Below are 17,368 nucleotides of genomic sequence, written 5' to 3'. Positions count from 1 at the left end.
CAAATCTGCCTAAATTTGCTCCTGGATCTCAACAGAAGCCTCAGAACCTGTCACTGTGCCCAGAAAACCTTCCTACCAGTTAACTTGCACATAGCTGGCCACTCAGCTAAGACAAGTCATGAGCCAAGAAAAACCAAGACGAGTGTGGTCTCGATAGACAGGATTTTATTACTGTCATTAGTCAGGTAACCGTGGGCCAGCGAATTTTTAAAGCAATCTTAAACTATACTCCTTTCCCTTGATTCCCAGACACTGTGCAGAGAAAGAGGGATAAGAATATAACCTTTTCAAAGCTCCTTTTTCCTTAGTCCTTTTAGTAACTCCATGGGCTCAACTCTAGAGTCTAGAGACTTAATCTCAAAAGATTATTGTGTGGGAAGAGGCAGTAAGATGTAGTAAAAATCCCACTGAGCCTGAAGTTAGAAAAGTGATGATGTCTTGACGCTTCTGTCTGTCAGGTGTATGACCTCTGGACAAGGCATTTCACCTTCTGGCCCTGCTTTCCCCCCAAAACTGGGGTAATACTCATACTCGTCCTTTCAAACTCTGCTGTGCTGTTCAGAGGATCAACATAGTGGTTATAAAAGCCTTTGGACGTTATTGTTTCATTAAGTATAGTCCTAGTATCAGTTTTCAATGGCATTAGGTCTCTGCACAAAATGAAATTGGTCTCTGGGTATCAAATGCATGTACATATTTCTGAATGGATTGCAAAAAGAAGGTAGAAGGAGAAAAAAAATAAAAATACGAGTCATTCTTTTCCTGGAAAGCTCTATTTAATCCTCTTCTTGAGGTAAAAAAAATCCCAGCCACACTGGAGGGAAGAGAACACGGCTTCTCTTTGATGTCACCGCTCACCCAATGGCCAGTATCACTTCCCTTTTTTTCATCAACAGATTCAAAACACTGCTGTTTGGGCTTCTCTGGTGACCATGTTAAATGTTTTAATCCCCTGTGAACATGTATCACCACCTAAATGACCAAAAGGAAGACAGAGGCAAAGGAAGAGGAGAGAGAGAGAGAAGGGCATATTCTTTGGAAGGAGGTTCGTTCATGAGACTTACATTTTAGTTTAGAGCCAAGTAGCTTTCTTCAAACAGAGAAGATCACAGCAACCTCAGACAGGAGCAGGCAGGAGCCAGAGCGTGAGTGAGCCCTGCTCTCCAGCTGGTGGTGTTACCACCCCTTTGTGGTTCCTGAGAGAGAACAGTGGAGTGAGCCAGACCTTAATACCCTGCCTTGCATTGACAAGCATGGACCTGGCCTTTCAGGTAGACTCCTTCTAAGGATGGGCTGCTCTCCTTGGTCTTGGGCTCCAGCTGAAGACAGGGTGAGTCCTGTAAAGACCACGAGCTTGTCTTGATGCCCACAGACCAAGCCCCCAGGTCTCCCGGCATTGAACCATGCTACTCCTTCATCCAACCAGCAAATCAACGCCACCCCAAGGTGAGTTGTGGGAATCAGAAAACTGAGGGGAGTGTAGGGCCAGCTAAAGAGCCCAAAAAGAGAGTTAGGGCAGGAAACCTCTGTAGTGGCTCCTGTACCATGCCATTCTTTATCTTCTGAGTCACTCTCCACACCCCACCATGGAAACTGAGACTCAATTGCCTTACCAGATCTGGACAGACGCTGCAAACGGATGGCCTCTGGATGGCTATGGCAATTTGACATGGTGTTGTCCCTGTTACATTTCAGATCTTCTTGTGCACTTTTTCTCAAGGGGTCAGTTCTCCGCGGGATCAAGGAAAGGCCAGCCTGGTATAAGACAAAGCCAGCGATCATTAGCCAGAGTTGGGCCTTGAGCAATGCATGTGCAATTATACTAATCAGTTGATTGATGCAGGTTCAGTTGGGAAATACTACATTTTAAGGAAGTGCAACCTTTTAACTTCTGGGTTGGAGCAGGCAGCATGCCAAGGGAAGGAGGACTGGATTAAGCTAAAGAACAATTCTTGGAGCCATGGGTACTGAGCTGGGTACAAACCAAGCCAGGTCCAGGGATTCTCGGAGGACCCAGGGAGAAGTGGGCAGGCAGGTAATTGTCAGGTAGCGTAGTGATTACCGGCAAGGTGATCTAGCCCTCTCCGGCGTGCCAAGTCCTGGTTTGGGCATGTCAGTTACCTCTGCTGAACTTTTTTTCACAATGCTGTCATTCATATTTAATCAAAATTTATAACTCCATGGCTCAGAACCCTGGAATATTGGTGTCTTTAGTAAAAGACTCTTTTAGCCCATGTGCGGAGTTGGCCTTTTTCTCTTCCTTGTCGGGGATGAACAACTCATTTCTTTTTTAGAGTATGATAAAACCCATCACCCACATTCCAGAGTCAGCCTGACAAGACTAGGTAGAACCAGAAAATCATACACGTCGGCTCAGAAGGACTTTAGAGATCACTCTATACCTGAATGTCCAACATGATACCCCTCACAAAGAGTCCACCGTACTCCTTTGATATCTCCAGACGGGGAGCTTTCTGCCTCCCAAGGTGACCCATTCCATGGCTGATCAGATTTAGAAGATGGATGGTTTAGACCTGGACTTATTCATTGGTTCAAGTATAGGAAATAATTTATCACTGCAAGCTAGCACTCACCAACTATATTTGGGGCTGTATGTTGTGGGTAACCTCAACGGCTACAGATAGGATCCAGGGCCACAGACTCTACCCCAGATCCCAACCCATATGTGAGTCCTTGGTCAGCAGAGTGAACAGGAAGATACTGTGTGCTGTGCTAAGTGCATGTCTATTGCCAGGACTAGAGAAATATTTACAAATGACCATCTTAGGTGTTGACGATAAAGCTTGTGTGAAAATCCTTCCTTGGTCACAGGGAAAAAATGATCTGATCTTCTTTAATTTTTAGCTTTTAAGAAAACATGAACTTCGGGTCAATAGCACACTTTTTCAAACACGAGTTGGACAGTTTATGCCTCCTACCTGCTTAGTCATTTCTACAGATTGTCTTTCTCTTGAACCTATACCTAAGTCAGAAAATCATAGATTTGGTTACCTAATGCAGTTTTAGAACTGGAAGTTTCCCAGATAAAATTTTATCTGATTTCCTGGTCTTAAAACTAGGCTACTAAGGCCCAGAGAGAGGAGGCAACTGACCCAAGGTCACAGAGCCCTTTTGAGATGGAGTACAGGACTACGTCTCTGGTCTCCCTACCTCCTGTTCTTCATTATCAACAGTAGCCTGCTGAGTGTGGACAAAGGGTGATGGTCTTTCCAGTGTGCTTTGGAACAGGCACTCTAGAAAGTCTTATGGGCTAGAGGAATGAGCCAGCCTCTTCTGGCTCCCCCTGGGGCAACCTCATGGAGGAAGAATTGCTAACATGCCTTTTAAAATACCAATACAACAATAAACAACAACGACAAAAATACACTGCAAACACCATCGAATTGTATCTGCAGCAAATACATCAAAATGAGCCCCATCATAAGAATTGCAAGTTATTGAGCATCTCCTATGTTCCAGGCACTTTATATAACTTATTAGATCTAATCTTCCCAATGACCCTGTGAGGTTGCTTTTACTATGGTTCTTTTTCATGTGAATAAAGTGAGGCTCAGAAGACACTTGGCCAATGTGTCAGTATCCAGTTTTAGGGCCATATTCCTGGCACCAAAGTCTGTGCTATTTTCACTATAGCCACCACCTTCTCTGGATGATCTCAGACCCACTCTTGTGCCCACCTAGCAATAAGCTCCTAACGTTTTATCTGGCTGATGCTGGTGTGAAATAAACTCGAGGGCTTTTTTTTTAATTTCTTGACTATTCAACTAAGTTATCTTATCAGACAATTTGGAAAGTATCTCTCCTTTTTATGAATGTGTTCTTTTATTTAAGGCATCTCATAAGGCAAAGGGGGAGGATAGCTCAAGTGGTAGAGTACATGCTTAGCATGCACAAGGTCCTGGGTTCAATCCCCAGTATCTCCTCCAAATGTAAATAAATGAATAAATCTAATTACTTTTCCCTCAAAAAGAAAACAGGGCAAATTGAGACCCTAGCATTGGGTGGTAAGTTGTAATATTTGATACATAAACATAAATAAATAGAAATAATTACATTCTGAAAATATTTATTCATTAGTCATAATTTTGAAAGCTGTTATTTGTACTAAAACATGTTTATATTAAACGACTACCTGCAAAATGTAAAACCAGAATTTTATTTTTGCAGAAGAGTTAGATCCAACATCTAGTTGTAAATTCTTTTTAAATGAATTATTTTTATTTAAGGTATATACTTTTAAAATATATATTTTGATGTTTTAAATAGAAAAGAAATACAGGGATTAAATCAGCATTTGCCTGAATAAAGAAATATCTACTTTCAAGGTAGAGTAATATTTAAATATTAAAAATAGATCATAGCGTCTGATAGGTGCAATGGTCTGGCAGAGTGAAAGACAATGTTAGTGTGTGGCTTTGGCAGGATGATATTCTGTGCCTCTTAAAAGTCTTGGGTTAAAGTCCCCAAACAGGGAACATCATGATCCACTTGGAGGTCTGCCACAGAGGACAACTGTCTGGCAGTTGAGAGAAGCCAGCTCCTGGCTGACAGGAGAACTGTCATCTTAGGAATGAAGCCGTTATCTAAGATGCAAGCTGTATGACATACTCTTATTTCATACCCAAGTGATATGTAAGCATCGTCTCTTCCTTCTAAAATTCATTAGGGATGCTGCCGTTCCAATATACAAGCCACTGGAATCAAGGATAGCAGTACAATGACAATAACTAATGACTAAGTGAGTGCTTCTTACCAGCCAGGCACTGCTTTATACCCTTTACAGGTATTAACTCTTTGGTCTTCACAGCAACTCAGTGAAAAGGGAAATTGTGATTATCTCCACTTTCCTATATGCCCAAATTTGCAGAGCTGTTACACGAGGGAGACTTTGTTCAGAGTGGGGCAGGGACCCTGAGATCCTGGGGTCTCCCTCCACAGTGCTGCCCTGCCTCCGGGGAGCCATGGCCAGTGAGTAGGCCTCCCCTCTCTTCAGGCAGCAGCCCAGGCAGCGAAGGTGCAGTCGGCTGTGGTAAGTATCTGTGCAGAACCTTCGTGGTTTCTGCCGCCTGGATGTCACCATCTTCCTTACCAGACAGAGCTTCCTATTTTGATGGGTGAGTCATCAGTGACTGTTCACCATCTTCGGCTGCGTTTCCTCTATAAGGAGCCACTCCTGCCTGTTCAACACTAGACTTACCTTACTGGTCACCCCTGAATGTTTTGTTGTCCGTTTTCTGAGCTTGAATTATGTTTACTCTGCTAGTGTCTGCTTCTTCTCAGACTTGAAAAACACCAGTCATTTCTCATCTTACAAAACGTAAGCACCCGAGGACTAAAACTCATGTCTGACTTATTCTTTATATCATCTCCCCAGTGTACAGCAGCCTTTGAATAAATGCTGAAAGAATAGTGATGAGTAATCCATGTTGAAAGAGGGAGTGAATAACTCCCCTCTGAGAACTTTCTAGACTCAGCATTCCCCTGACATCTGCTCTAGTGCAGATTCGTTCAGTCATTAACTTTGCAAATATCCCTTGAGCAGCCACTACCTGAAAGAGAACACGAAGTCCTGTGCACAGAGTATTCACGCTTGAAGACACACACTTTCTTGATTCATCCGTTTGTTCATTCACTCAATTAACAAACATTTACTGAGTATTTCCTATGCTAAGAGTATGCAGTAAGCGGGGGCATGGATGCTAAGAACCATGGATTTGGACTGGAGATTCCTTGTTTCCATCTTGACTCCCCTACTTCATAGCTGTGTACTTGGGCAACTTTCTGAACCATTCTGCATCCTTGTTTCCTTATTTGCAAAATGAAAGAGATACCAGTATCAACATCCTCAGTTAGCTGTGAGGATTAAAGGAGATCGCACACATTAAGTGCTCAGTAAATCTCAGCTATTAGCTATTATCATTTCCCGGATAAGTGAAACAAAGAGGAATTAGATATAATCCTTCTCAAGGAACTGACAAATTCATCAGAATATAAATTTTTAGAATATGAGAAACATGTGAAGTTGCTAGGGGTGCTCAGTTTAAGTAGAAATGAGGGAAAACCAGAGGCAGCACCCTTCCTGGAGGAGGCTGTATGTAAGCGGTTTTGGACATGTGGCCGTGTCGGGGGAAAGGCATCCCAGGAGGTGGAAACAGCCCAACAAACACACAGAGGTACCAAAGAACAAGCCCGTATCCTGGGCTCCTGAGTCACTTGGCGATCAATTTGGCCACACTACTAGAGACATGGGGGGATAGAGAAAAAGACAGTCTTAGAGAAAAGGAAACATCTTGGGGAGGATCTTGAAAACTGGTGAGTGAATTTGGATTCCATTCTACGTTTAGAATGGGTGTGTGTCTGTGGATTTAGGTGCATCATTCATTAATTTCACTTCTGCTTTTGACTGCCAATGGGTATGGTCCTCTGCATTCAAACCTCTTAGATTTTAAGTGATTTACTCCTTCATGTTTGGGAAATTTGACCACCTCCCAATGTGTGCTAACATCCTTCATGTCACCCGAGGGACTCAGTAGCGCCTTGAAGTGAACCGTGTCGAGGATGAGGAAATCCACACGGACATGTAAGATAACCTGTCTGTGTCAAGAACAGGTACTTGGATGGGCTGGGATGTGAACGCCATGGCTTCCAATTCCAAGACTTTGTTTCCTGAGGTGGGAAATGCAAATACACTGCAAGATGGAAGCCAAGGCCATGTTGCCTGGGTGGCAAAGAAGAGAAATTTTGATGACAGGGCCCTTCAGCTGGGGATTCCTGCTGCTGCCGCTGGCTGCTTGCTTCTGCTGTGATTTGCAGCAGTAAATGCTGTGCAAAATGAAATCAGCTACAGCTATTTCCCTGCTCTCCTGGCCTGGCCTAGTGGTACGTCTCCTCTGGCCTCATCTTAAAGGGCTTCAACATAAATTGATACTGGCTGAACTCTGGGTTATTTATAATGGAAATCCAGCCTCTCATTCCTCCCATCCTCCACTAGAGAATTAGGCTCTTAATCTGAACCTTGGGGAATCAGAGGCCCAGTTTGCTTTATTTAGCTTTCAGGACATTGTATTTTTTTTTTCTATTATCATTTTTCCTTTTCTGCAAAGAGCTCTAAGTTCCAGTGAAGATAAACATATCCTATGTCCCAACGTCTTGACCAGTTTAAGTAGCCTGCCTTCTTCTCCAAATCCTATCATATTTCATGAAGTCGGACATTCTCCCTTCTTTCTTTCCTTAAGCAGTTGTATAAAAGGGAAGTCTGAATGAGAACCAACTTTTGAGCATACCCCAGAAGCAATTTACTTAAGTAGTACACACACACACCCACACACACATACTAATTTCAGTGCATTTATCTGACAATTTATCCAAGAGTTTGTGAGGTCCAAGGAGGAGGTTCTGTGACCATATGTTCTCTATTCTCCAAACGTGAACACTGTCTGCACATAGTAAGTGCCCAGTTATTTGCTGGTTAAAGAATCAGTTAGTAAGTGTGCAAGTGTCTCTCCACGTGAAGAAGTACAGAGCTGCCAGCTGTGGTCAGTTACAGTGGTTTTCTTTAGCTTGAATTTTTTATGGTTTTCTGACTGTTGCCTATCCCTTGTGACACACACACACACACGTGCACACACAAGTTTATGTTTTAACATTTCGCCTACATTCTATTGTGCTGGAGACCTTGACTGCAAGCCATGCAAGACATCTGGAAAGTTCTGTTTTAACAGAAGTGGTATAAAGTAATATTAAATACACCGTGGATATGTCTGAAAACTTCTTTAGCCTTTTTTACTTAACAGTTGTGTGACCTTAGTCAAGTTACTTAGATGCTTTGGACTTCAGTTTCCTCATCTGTAAAATGGAGACAATAATGATACTTACCTCTTGATAATTAAATGAGATGATGAGGACTAGAATATTTAGTCTGATTTCTGGCACATATTATGTGCTCAATAAATGTTTGTTAAGATGACAACAGTGATGTTTTTCTTTTTTTTTTGTTTATGTGTAAGGATTGGCACAATGATACATGCATTTGTAAGCTACAAACCAACTTCCACTTTTTTGGTAAGATGTCAAATTGAAAAAGCCCAGTGAAATATTTTAATTATTCATGCACTTACTATCTGTAACTACCCATTTAATCAACATATTTGAGAAGGCCTACAGTCAAATAGTACAGATAACATCATCATTAACATTTGGATTACAAAAGCATGAGTTGTTTATTGAAACAAAATAGTTACATGGTCCTTCACAGACTTCCTGGTGCTCTTTCAAACGTTATCTCCCCTAATCCTTAACTTTCACAATTCTTGTTAAGGAGGCATTATTACTTCACCTGTCTGAGGGGAGTAGATTACCTTGCTCTAGTTCTCACTGCTTAGTATGTGGTTAAGGAAATGTTTCAGAGCCCAGGATCACAGCACTGTCTGTCCTAGTAGAAAAGCTAAGACTCAATTACCCCTGGTCTGGACTGAAACCCCTGGCCAGAGCTGTGCTGAAGGGGCAATAAGGCAGTTACCAGCTCTGGCACTAGCTCTGATGTCAATCCCGGTCATACGACTTTCTAGCGGTGGGACCTGGGGCAAGTTAGACAGTTCTCTGAGCTTCAGTTGGCTAATCTCTAAGATTGGTCGGAATAATGACACTTCACCAATTTTTGTGAAGATTGAGACAGTGCTTACTATGGAAACAGAAGTGTGGAGCACAGGGCACAGGATCCCTGGCTGTATGCAAGTCTGACTTTGTCTTGAATGGCCCTGAAGGCTTGAGAGTCTTGGCTATCAGAAGGTGTGACTCAGAAAGGAGGAGTGTTTGCTGTGAGAGTGAGGCAAGGGGGTATGTCCAAACCGAGGAAGAGAGAAAGTGGGGGGATGGGGGTGCTTATAGAAAGAATAAGAGCCTGTGTCTCTCCACCCCACCAGACCCAGAGGCTACCCTGTGGGGTAGAGGGCAAGAATGGAATGACAATCAGGAGGTCCAAGTTCTAGACTTTCTGTTGTGAATTCAGTGTATGACCTTGGTCAGATCCCTCTCCTTTCTGGGCCTTAGCTTACCATCTGAAAAAAATGGACCTCAGGTAATCTGATCTTTCCCCTTCAGTCTTGAAATTCTATCATAAATACCAGGGAATCAGTGTTTGGCTGGAGAAGAGCACAAAGGGTTGAAATCAGAAGTTGTAGGTGTGTCTGGTTCCTAAATGCTAACTGATTTGAAATATCGAGCATTTTACATTTTGTGTCCAAACAACTTTTTCCTCTTGATTGTCTTTAAACCCTCAGAAAATAAAGGTCCTTATCCACTCTGATTCCATTTCACATCCGACATGTAGCAACAAACTGGGAAAAAATGTCAAAGGCAGGAAAGGGTTAGCTCACTAGCAATTCTTAGCCATCATGTGATACGACAAGGAAACATGTTGGATCAAGATTCCCACCCACTTTAACGATCAAACCAGATCCAGATAATTGTGAGAATGTCTCTGGGGTGGACAGCGGGGCTCCTCTCAAAGCAAAGAGAGACCAGGGGAAGGGAGCTGCAGCAAGCGGGGGACAAGAGGGCAGGGCTGAGGGAAGGGAACGGACGAGGAGGAGGAGGAGGGAGAGCAGGAGACAGGGGAGAAGGCACTGGCTCTCGGATGGCAATTCACAGGTTAGAAAGCACCTCAACAAAATCGTATCCCATCTTTTCCCTCATAATCACCCTGTGCTTATCCTCTTTGGCAGAAGAGGAAACTAAAGCCCAAAGAACTGAAGTGACTGCCGAGGCCGTGTGGATTGATTTCATTCCAGGGGGTTCTCGTTTGACAAATCCCTTTCTGTGTCGTATTAGAGGTTTGGCGGGGGGGGGGGGGTCTGTGGGTGGGATCTCCCCCACCATTCTGTGTGAGCACCTTAGGGACAAGACCTGGATTGCATTCAAGCCATTCTCCCCACAGAATCTGAGATTCAACACCTTGCACATAGTAGGTGTTCAGAAGATGTGTTGGTGGATGGATGAACAGAGCCCCAAGTATGGCTCCTGAAATTATATGTCATAAATCTGGCAAAAAAACAAAAAACAAAAAACAAACCCTACCCTGCTTCCACTCTCTTGGTGAAGGGCAGGGCTCAGGTGAAATGTTCACCTAGACATGCCCACTCATCTTTTCAGGAATCAGTCCTCAGGAATCCAGGTAATGGCAAGTATTGAGCGGTTTGCACGGAGTTCTAATATTTGCTTTGAAAAATTCTCACACTGGTTATTTCATGCCATGAGGTGGTAAAGCTGGAATTGTCTGTGACTCATATCTTGCAGAAGGGAAGCCTGCGGTCTGGGGAACTTAAGCGGCTTGCTTGAGCTCAGCCTGTGTGGAGTGGCTGAGCCCAGATTTGAAATCTCTCAACGAGGCTCTGGGACCTGTTCCTAGTCCTCATTCTCTGTGGGTATATCTCTGACACCTCCTGATGTCTCAGCCAGAACAGGAATACTGCCTGCCCGAGCCCAAGCTATTTGATAATATTAATCCTTGGAGGATCAAGGTAATATGATGGCCTTACAATCTAAAGGAAGATCCCCACATCAGTACAGCCACTGTCAGGTGACACAGTCACATGGCACTTCTGTAAAATGAAGTTCTCCAAGAGGAAAGGGAAACACTGGTCACTGAAACTCCACATACTCTATGACTTGGTAGAAGTGGCCCCATGATGGATGATTGGCGGGTGATGGAGTACAACTTCTGAGTTTTCAAGTCTCCTGAACTTTATCTAGTTGACTGCTAGCTCAGCCCTTCTGCAGTGCCCTGAAATTTGCCATGCTTGGCAGTGATCTCAGAGGGACTTTTGACATCTTTTTGTCATCATCGTTTTCATACCTGAGGGGGAAAAAAACAATTTCCTAATTCAAATTATTCTGTACACATTGCCCAATAAAATAAAATAAGTCAGTATGCAAAAAACATATTACAAGCTACTTGCTCTGAATATTTATTTAATAAACATTTATTGCATGCCTGTGATATGCTACACATACGTGTAAGCCCTAGAGATATGAGTGGATGAACACAACAGACAAAATCTCTGGACTCACAGAGCTCCTGTTCTAGTGTGAAGAAACAGACAAAAAAGACACGGATGGGAAGTATAACGGGGCGCTACATGCTATGCAGATTTCCTTAGGGGGTGGAAGATAAGGAGCTTGGATGTACTATAGCAGAGGTGATATTTGAGCCAAGGTCTGGAGGAAGGAGTGCGCCCTGTCGTCGTTGGCAGGAGGAGTGCTTCTGATGAAGAAAACATCATTTGAAGGGGTCTTAGGGATGGGAGGATGCTCAGTGTCCTGGGAACAGCAAGGAGGCCAGTGCAGCTGGAGCAAAGTTCCTGCTGGAGCAAAGTTTGTTCCTCCTACAAAGGAGTAGATTCAAGGTCTGACAGGCAGCAAGGGAGCCCATCGGGTCTCTCAGGGCCTGAATGGGATTATGGCTCTGACTCTTAGTGAGGCCAGAAATCACTGGAGCTTTTTGAGCAGAAGTGTCACACAATCTGATTTAGGTTTCAAATGGAACACTCTGGCTGCTATGTGGGGAATAGACATGGGAGGTGGGAATGGTGAGAAGAAGGGAGATGGATAAGCAGACTATTCCAAGAGTTTAAGCCTAAAATGATTGTGGCTTGGACCATAATAGTCTATACTGTTGGCCCAAAATAAAGAGAAATCTCTGGACCAAATTTTGGGATAACTTATCTTTAAAGGCTTGAACTATGGGAGAGAGTTCAAGAAAATTTAAACTCAGTCTAAAGTTATGTGACTGTCTCTACCTCTCTGGAGTAACACAAATACCTTTTATCTTTGATAAGTATATAGGCAATTTCCTCTTCCAACTTTGGAAAATTAGGTAACATTCCGTATCACTTGGTTCTTCTATGACTTGAATCATTAAATGGGTTGTGAGCTGAATAATTTAGCCAATTGTTAAATGATGAAAGAAGCAAAAGAAAATAATTCTCAGGACTCTACAGAAGTTAACGGTAGAGTATATTGCAATCAGAAAAGTTGAAATTCTCTCAGAAATGTAAGTACTGTCAGCTTAACATACGAAAGAGGCACAGGGCACTAAACACGGATGAGATCCCACTTTGTCCGTGAAGAAACTGAGACTCAGGAGGGAGAGAAAATGTCCAAGTGACACAAAAGTTACTGAGTTTGGACCAGAACTTGATTCTCAGTCCAGCATGTTGCTTCCTCCATCACAAGTTTTCCTTATAATTGCACTTTGTCTCTGTTATGTTAAAGTGGCTGAACTGTAGCATTTATAGCTGCTCCTGTTAAGAACTCAGGTCTTCTCTGTTTCCTGAGCACCTGAGGAGAATTGGCCCCCATTCACACCGTCCTGACCTGAACCACCTATGGTTCCTTGACCTGTTTTCTCTCTGTCTTACATTCTATCCTCACGCAGCCCCACAGGGATTATATTTCTTCTGCTCTGACTGTTTTCCTTGGGGAATCTGCCCGCCTGGCTTGTACACCCTCACTCCGCAGAGAGGGAGAAAAGCTAAGCAGATAATACCTACATGTCCTGATAGGTTGGGAAAACCCTCCAATTTCAATGCTTTTGTTCCTTCACAGGAAGGAGTCACATTTTCAAGCCTTGGAATTTCAGTATGTGACTTTTTCCCCAGTACTTTATATGCATCCATGCATTAATTTTCTGACGAAGAAACACAGTGTGAATCTGAATGTTAAAAAATGCATAAGATTCTTTTTATTATGTTTATGGTAACAGGAATTTGGGGAAACAAACTTCAAAACAAGGATCAGCCAGCTCAGAAAGGCACTAGAAAACTAGACCCAGCTCTGGGACTCAGTGGCTTTGTCACCTTCAACAAGGTCATTGTCCTTTAGGGCCTCTACCTTCTGATTTGTGAAAGGAAGGGAAGAAGAGATGGGCTTTGCTGCTAACATCTGCTGGGGATCTTGGAGGCTCGTTCCTAAGACTTCGCAGTGCATGTGCCAGACTTTTACTTTACATCCCCAGGCCATCTGTGCAGTCCCTTCCTCACCCTACAATCCCAGCATTCTCCTTCATAATCTCAAATTCGGTGATTTGCATTTGGATTAATACATATTTACTGAGAGCTTCTCCTGTGCTCACTGATGTACTGGGCACTACAAAGAAATAAAAAGGAAACATAAGACATTATTTCTCCCCTTAAAGAAAACTAGTTGGGAAAGAGGCCTGTTTGCATTGGTGAACAGTTTGTATTACAGACTTTTTTTTAAAGGAATGAAGTTTTAGCATCTCCATGCACCTTTCGTAATTCAAAATAAGCCCAGAAAGATCTGCTTAGGAAAGCACTTAGAGGAATGCTTTAATTAATCCATCAGAATGCTTTGAAATGAACAAATCAAGGGCTCTTTGTAAATGGGGGGATCAGAGACTCGGAAAACAATCGGTTCTCTTAAATATTTGAAACATTTTTGTCATAGTTTTACAATATTAATTTGTTCTGTTACGGAAGGAAAAATAACAGTCTAGAGATTTTCTGAAGGATCACATTTTCAGAATGATTGGAATCTAAAATCTGAATGAAAAGTGCAGTCCCTCTGCTGGAAATGCTTTCTTGTTCCTTTCTACTTGTCACAATTATAACTATCTTTGAAGGCTGAGTTAAAATATTTCCTCATTCATCACCACCACCACCACCACCATCCCCCATCACCCCCTCCTATAAATCTGTGTGGTCGGCCATCTGCACTGCTTTAGAGCACTCTGACCTTGACCTTGCCTCATAGCAATGTAAGTAGGTGATATCTTTTGCCCTGGGCTGGGCTCCCTGGGGCAGGGAGTGTGTCTGACTCACCTGCTCACACTATGCCTTGTAAGCAGCGGCATTTTGCCTGATGTTGGAGTGGTGGTCTGGTTGCCGTGCTGTAATGGATGACCCTATCAGCTGGGATACAGTTTCACCTGCTCTACCAGACAGCCAAAATGGTAATGGCTGAAACAACTTAGACATTTCTTTCTTTTTCACATTAAAAAAAAAAAAAAAAAAAAAAACCCACAAGAAAATCTGGGCCTAGTAAGGTAGCTCTAAAATACGTGGAAGCCAGGCTCTTGTTGTTCTGCCATCTCTAGAATGTTTCTACATGGTAGAAGCTGGTCCTCCACCCACCATGTCTGTATTCCAGACCACTGGAAGGAGGAAAAGGGGACTTGGCGGTCCCCTACTTTCATGATAGCACATGTGGGCAGTTGTGCACACACACCCACATCCCACTGAGAACTACCTATGCTGGCCGACCTGGTCAGGGGTATGCCAGAGCCCAGTCCCCGGGCAGGTGAAGGCCCACTGTGTGCGTTTCCTCCCAACTCTAAATCCAGTGAGTCATGCCGGCAGCTTGAAATCAGCCATGGGAGAACCAAACCCACAGAAGCCGGCAAATGCTACAAATCAAGGCTTTTTTTTTTTTTTCCATAGGAGTTAATTGTCAAAAATTCACTTGTAATCTGCCGTATCTAGCTGCAAGAGAAGCTGGGAAATGTGGCCTTTTTTACAACTCCTTACTCCCATAAATAGAATTGTTAGCTGGATAGCCTGATATCTAGCTGACAATTCCATGTATGGGAGCAAGGAGTTGTATTGCTATAGAAGAAGCTAAAGATGAATATTTGCAAATAATTAGAAGTCTCTATAAAAATGACATCATCTGTAAACAGAAAAAAAGAAAAATTGGAAAGCCTGGTTTTAATTGTGAGAGAACAGGTCTATCTATAAGGACTTGTACCTGGGGGCTTTCTGCTGCCATCTTCCAGCTGGGAAGGGCCATACTAGAGAGAAGTTAAACTTATCTGTGTGAGCTCAGGGAATAGGCCTCTGGGAAGAGGTTACATGAGCCAGATTCTGCTCCATTTTGACTGTCAGTACTGTCTCAAAATGCAGCACTGGTTTCCATCACTGCCAGTGTCCTGGATGAGCACTTGCCATAGAGGAGGTCTCATTCTGACCACAGGTTACTCTGGCCTGTCTCCGAGTCTCTGCTCATGCTTCAGACACTCTTCCTGACCCTTCAGAGTCTCCGAGTTTCCAGTACTTTCCTTTGCTACACTTAACCACAGTAGTAATTATTACTGCACTAACTCAGTTAACGTCGATCTCCTCAAAGGGGCCGTAGGAGAAGTCACGGTGTTGTTTTACTCACCGTTGTGCCTGCTACATGGAACAAAGTGTACGGCCACCCTGGGGCACTCATTAAATCTATGCGGAATGGAGGATGGATGCTGTGACGTATCATGTGTGAAAGTGCCTTGTAAGCGGCTCATAATAATTACTCTTTAAAACTAAGATATTGAGATACAAAACAGAACAGAAAGCAGGTGAAGGAAGTGTCAGTAAATACTTCAGACATCTAGGGGGAACTGAACTTGATTCTAAGCTTCCTGGAAATGAAGTACAAAAAGAGAACACATTGGGTTACTGGATTTTCTTTTTTTCGAATGGTATATAACTTGTGAATTCATCTGCAGAAGTCAAGTTTTCTGTGATTTCAAGTGATTTATTAAAATGAAACCATTGCTTCCTCCCAGTTAATGTTCAAGCACGATCAAATATCTCCAAACTTAAAAAAAAAAAAAAAAAAAAAAAAAAAAAAGACAAAGAAAGGAAAGAAACAAAGCCTCCCTCAGCAGCCATCTTACCTACCAAAGGCCTTCGTACTCCGTCTGCGCCTGCGCCGTCTGCAGCTCCTCGCCTCCCGGAGGAGGTTCTGCTCACTACAGCCTGGCTTCCGCTCTCCTCCTTCTCCAGGACCTGCCGTCCTGACGGGCTGGAGCCAGTTTGTCCCGGCTCTGTCTCTGCTTCAGTCTTCATTGCAGTAGACGTGTCTTCATTATTGGAAACTCTTGCCCTTGCTAGATCCTGTCCCTTGGTTCAGTGACACAAAACTGTGCTGGCTGTCTTCTATCTTCCTGGACGCTTTCTCAGGCTCCTTTAAGGACTTGCGGGAGCTCTGTTCCTCTTGTAAATGTCGGCATTCCTCGGGGTTTTGAAATTTTTTCCTTGACTCTTCTTTTCTCACCCTACATACTGTCCCTAGGAAATGTTATCTACTCTAATGGCTTTCATTAGTCTTTAGATTCTAAGGACTCCTAATTTATGATCTTTAGACTAGATGACCCACCCGAGTTTCAGACCCACATATTTGACTTCCTTGTGGACATCTCATAGCTCATATATATCTCGCATTCAGCATGTCCCAAATTAAGCCAATATTTTCCCTTCCTCTTGACTTTTTATTCTCATGTGTTCCCCATCTTAGCAAAGGGCCCTACTTTCCACCCAGTTTTTCAAGGTAGAAATCTTGCCATCATCTTTAACTTCTGTCTCTCTCTCTGACTCCTCATTCCTCCAACTCTCCATCACCAAATCCTATTAACTCTCCTTCCCAAATATCTCGCAGATCAGTCCACTGATCCTTATCACCAGTGTCACTAACTTAGTGCAGGCCCCCGGGGTTCTGCCACGGCTCTCAGCCAGCTATGCACTGGGCTTACCCTCCTTCCAATTATGCAGCCAAAGCGGCCTTTCTGAAGCAACACCCTGACCTTGTTCTTGCCCTGCTTCCAACTTATCAATGGCTTTCTGTGGCCTCCAGAAGCAAGACCTAACTCCACAGTGAGGCTTAAGCAGCCCTGCCTAGTCTGACTCCTGACCTTCTAACCTTGTTTCCTTCTTACTTCCCAACCCCACTCCCAAACTGCACACACCCACCAGCTGACCCACATCCGCTCTCCACGGTACCCGGCTCTCTCTTGGCTCAGGGTCGTGGCACGTTCTGTACTCCTTCTCTGCCCATCCCTCCATGCTCCTCCTGGATTACTCCTATCATCCTCTCCCTCTTACCTGGAACTAGCCTCTTTTGTGCGTTCATTTCATAAAGATCTACTAAGCCACGTACTATGTGCCAGGCACCATACAGGCACTTGTGTTACAGCAGTGAGCAAGACTCACATGATCTCTGTCCCACAGTCCCAGTCCACGTGGCCTTCCTTGGCTTTCCAAGTCTGTGTTAGGTCTCCTGGGGAGCCCTCTCCTTCCTCTCCAGTGTGTTTTATTTTATTTAAAAAAAATTATTATTATTATTATTTTTTAACAGAGGTGCTGGGGATAGGACCCAGGACCTCATGCATGCTAAGCATGAGCTCTACCACTAAGCTGTACCCTCCCCACTCCAGCGTATTTTAATGACTTTTAAACTAGGGTACAAACCAGGTGAACAGGCTTTCTCTGTAAAGGGACAGGCTACAGATGATAAATATTTTTGTCTCTGTAGGGTACATGGCTCTGTCAGAGCTGCCACCTCAGCAGCTGGA

At 43.5% G+C, this 17,368-nt stretch overlaps 1 long non-coding RNA gene across 1 annotated transcript; it reads right to left on the bottom strand.

Annotated features, from left to right (window-relative positions):
• Window positions 1–1,080: 1,080 nt before the first annotated feature.
• Window positions 1,081–16,910, bottom strand: LOC116664362. Its single transcript, XR_004320870.1, has 3 exons — window positions 15,699–16,910; window positions 1,614–1,755; window positions 1,081–1,196 (listed from the first exon to the last, which is right to left on the bottom strand). It is a non-coding gene; the product is annotated as an uncharacterized LOC116664362 (long non-coding RNA).
• Window positions 16,911–17,368: the final 458 nt, after the last annotated feature.

The sequence above is a fragment of the Camelus ferus genome, chromosome 1 (assembly GCF_009834535.1).
Source record: "Camelus ferus isolate YT-003-E chromosome 1, BCGSAC_Cfer_1.0, whole genome shotgun sequence".
NCBI classification, from domain to species: domain Eukaryota; kingdom Metazoa; phylum Chordata; class Mammalia; order Artiodactyla; family Camelidae; genus Camelus; species Camelus ferus.
Note: the sequence above shows the minus strand (reverse complement) of the source record. Positions and strands in the feature narration are given on the sequence as shown.